Source organism: Apodemus sylvaticus, chromosome 19 (genome assembly GCF_947179515.1).
Source record: "Apodemus sylvaticus chromosome 19, mApoSyl1.1, whole genome shotgun sequence".
NCBI lineage: Eukaryota > Metazoa > Chordata > Mammalia > Rodentia > Muridae > Apodemus > Apodemus sylvaticus.
Window position 1 is genome coordinate 61,076,994 of NC_067490.1, and position 4,358 is coordinate 61,081,351.

A 4,358-nucleotide genomic window follows, 5' to 3' on the forward strand; every position below is an offset into this window, starting at 1 on the left:
GCCATAAGAGAGATGTTGCCATGATTAGAAGTTGGGCTGAGTCCATGACACTAGGGATTTTAGCTTATGAAACTGCAGTATTGGAATTGTTTCTTCTATGCCATATGCATAAACATAACCAGTCCAGCACACTAACCAAACAAGTGCTTATGCCCTTGGCACAGGATTATCCATCTGCTCATATTTAGCTCAGCCTGTATCGATTCTTTGATGTGCAACTCTTTTGCAGTCCATACCAACCCAAGACAGAGGCACTGGGACTGGCAGAGATTCCCAGAGATGTGTCCTGGGAGTTGGGCAACAGGTCATGGAAGACAGACACTATTACTTTTTATAAAATAAAAGAGGGAGACCTGTTGGGCATTGGTGAGCTTAGCTCAATGCGCCCTCAGCTGTTTGCAAAGGCTTCTTAAGAATGGAACATAGTGCTGCTGCTTAGCTTGTTTCCTGTTTTTCCACCCTGTGTGGTAGGTACTTTCCAAGTGAAGGACATGTTGTTCCTTCCAGTTATTTTCCACCCATCCTCAAGTGTATATATTGCTGGTCCCTCAGTAAATCTTCAGCATTCTCCTCACCAGATTGATCCGAATCTGTGTCTTCTGTAAATTCCCCCAGGCCTTCGACTGATTATGGCAGTGTGAGCACTGTCATGCTCTGAGAAAGTATAAATGGCCAGATGTACATGGTGACAGTCCTTCTCAGGAACCTTAACTTCAACCCCATACTTGGTCCTCAGCTACTAACAGAATGAGCTACTACTACAGCAACTATTGTGACCTTGGGGGCTTTGGCAGCATGGGATATGACTATGGTTCTGGCTATGGCCTTGGGGGCTATGGTGGCTATGGCTAATTCTGTACCTTTTGTATGGATGATATTGGTCCTCTGGTCTTTACTGTACAAAGTATCATCACTTCAGAACTCTGAATATTTTTCTCTAGTCACATGCTTTTCTAAAGAAAGTACCACCATGATGTGCCAATATTTGCATCCATGGACACTTCAATTCCTGGATAGGAATTGAATGATGAAAATTGTGTCTTGTCAGAAACTCTTGATTATAGTGTCTTGGCTTCTGGCATCTGTCTTCTGTGACACTTCAGAGTTATTTTAAAATGAAATTTCCTCTTGTATAATACAGTATTAATTACTTATTATCCTATATATTATATATTATATAATTATATATTATTATCCTATATATAATTTTGCCTCTTTAATAGAATTTTACATGGCAAAATCAAACCATTTCACAGACATGCACACTGTCTGCATTTTAATGTAAGATACATCTGTGTGCCTGTTATATGATTTGCGAATACAAACAAGTGCCATATTTTTATGGTTTGGTTCATTTTTTGTGTATGAACAGACCACTGCACAGTAGGACAGGGAATTAAGTGACTGGTTTCTCACCATAGCACCTAAGAAGTATTATACCAAATCCCTGAGAGCCACATCTTTCATCAAATCAGCAACTGGGCATTGAAGTATTACTTCCCTGTATATTTTTATCAGGCTTCCCAAGTTATCCTCAATGGAACCTGTCTACCATCCCGTCTGAAGGTGACAGTCTTCTGTTTACACTGCTTGTGTGTATATGATTTAAATTCTGATGATGTGACAAGAGACAACCAAAAATTGTAATATTATTTATAATACAGTTCTAAATAAAATTATGTCTTCTATAAAAATGGAATAGACCTTGCTATCTTGAATCATAACTGAAAACATACAATCTTTACATTTTATTTATTTTTTTTTGAAGTACAAAACAAAACTTTATTTGATGAAAACATTTTCAAAGTAATAGTGTGAAATAACAAAAATCAACAACCTACAAATCTGCTTCTTTTTGGAGAACCTTCTGTCAGTTATTCAGAAAAGCAAAGATGTGAGGTGGATATTGTGAGCATTGAAATTACAACTAGACTAGAAAATAATTTTAAATAAATTTTAACTGTGAGCAAAAATTAGACATTTACTTCTCTGGTTTTTTTTTTTTTTTCAGGAAAGATGGTGCCTTAGGAATCAAAGTATCTGTAATAAACGACTAGTGAAAATAAATCACTTCATGCTTAAATTGTTTAAGTTTTGATGTTGTTTAAGTTGTTGCTATGAAGCAATTTTGATTGTATGCAATTTTGTGAGAACTTTTGTCCAGATTGCTTATCTACATTTAACTTTAGAAGGGCAGAATTCTGTCCTTACCTGCTGTTATATTTGAAGACACACACAGTAATCCTATGTAGGCTCTATTACTAGGGAACTAAATAATATGCATTGTACCAAAAAAATCTGTTCCTATTGACAGATTTAATGAGATAATCTGATGCCTTAATTCAGTATTGTACATAACAGATGTGTGGATGACATCAGTGATTAAGATTTGGTGTGGTCAGTCATTGCTATTGTAATCTCTAAAGCTGTGATAGCCACTGTTCCTTCTTTTATGGATGCAAGACATCTTGTTCCATGCTAAGTCATGGGGTAAACTAGCACTGGATGACCTTCTCAGATGCCAATGCTGCTTCTTAGTGATAGGGTCCTCACTCTCAGATTTGACAATTCTGGAAATTTTCATGGGAGGTTGTGATACTAGTTTAATGATTCCAAATGGAAAGTTCCAAAAGCCAAATATTTACCAATTGAGTTTGTAGAATGCTGTGTTGTAATGCAAATTTTTTTCAAAGTTTTTTTTTTGTTGTTGTTGTTTTCAAGAACTGAAGCCCCCTCTATAGATATGGGATATCTAAAAATTCTGGATTGTGAGTGTTTAGATCAGTGACAATATATGCCCATCTTTTAAAGTGAATGGCAGGATGTTTTCTATGTGACTCCAAATAAAATCACTTCTTGTGATGAGAGAAGGTCCATGCTGAATGCTTCATTAGCTTTAATAGGGGCGATATTGAAGCCAATTAGACAAAAATAATGATTTTGGCAGTGATAGATATAAACTAGTCTTTCAATCCTCAGGTCAATTTTGATAACGTCCCTGAAGCAGATTCTCCAGCTATTTTGTTCTTCCCATGAGGCTTATATTAATCATAAGAGCATCCTTTCACAACAAATTGGTCTAACAATCACATGAGAGTTGCATTTCCAATGAAAGGGCCAAGCCTAATTTCTTCAAATGGGTGTTAGAAGCATAAAATGTATAATTCTTCTTGTTACGTAATAGGTGAGACACTATAAAAAATCTTCCTAGTTCACATTATATTTTATTAGAAATTCCAAGAAGAAATCAATGATGAAATACCACATAAAATCTTGTATTCTGATCAGCTTATGCCGTATCATCAACTTAGTTTTAATTCTTTGCACTCTTTAGCATCATCAAGAGGAGAATAGTGGAGACAACTCCCTCTGATGCTCTCCTTTATTTTATTAGATATTTTATTTACATTTCAAATGTTACCACCTTTCCTGGTCCCCCCTCTGAAAACTCCCTAACCCACCCCCATCCCCCAGCTCACAAACCAACACACTCCCCCTTCCCTGTCATGGCATTCCGCTATACTTGGACTTCAAGCCTTCTTAGGACCAAGGGCTTCTCCTCCCTTTGATGTCCAAAAGGACCATCCTCTGATTCATATACATCTGGAGACGTGGGTAACTCCATGTGTACTCTTTGGTTGGTGGTTAAGTCCCTGAGTGGTCTGGGGATACTGATGTGTTCCTATTGTGGTTCCTCCTAAGGGGCTGTAAGCTCCTTCAGCTCCTTAAGTCCTATATCTAGCTCCTCCATTGAGGACCTTCTGCTCAATTCGATGGTTATCTGATAGCATCCCCCTCTGTATTTTCCAGATACTGGCAGAGCCTCTCAGTAGACAACTATATCAGGCTCCTGTTCGCAAGTGCTTTTTGGCATCAACAATAGTGACTGGACTTAGGACTACCAGAAGACTCTGCTATGGAACTCCAGGGAATATACCCAAAAGGTGCTCAACATGTCATAAGGGCATATGCCCCACTCTGTTCATAGCAGCCTCATTTATAATAGCCAGAAGCTGGAAGGAACCGCGATGTCCTTCAACAGAGGAATGGATACAGGAAATATGGTATTTCCATTATTAATGGAATACTACGCAGCTATTTAAAACAATGAATTCATGAAATTCTTAAGCAAATGGATGGAACTAGAAAATGTCAGCCTGAGTGAGATAACCCAGACACAAAAGAACACACATGGTATGCACTCACTGATACATGGATGTTAGCCCAAAAGGTCGAAATAACCATGATAAAATTCATAGACCAAACAAATTGAAGAAGGAAAACCAAAGTGTGCATACTTCGGTCCTTTTAAAAAAGGTAACAAAATACGACAGGGGGAGATAAAGAGACAAAGTGTA

The 4,358-nt window shown here is 37.6% G+C and overlaps 1 pseudogene; it reads right to left on the minus strand.

Moving 5' to 3' along the window:
* Positions 1 to 2,398: 2,398 nt before the first annotated feature.
* LOC127669338 (basic immunoglobulin-like variable motif-containing protein) lies at positions 2,399 to 4,074 on the minus strand (annotated as a pseudogene).
* Positions 4,075 to 4,358: the final 284 nt, after the last annotated feature.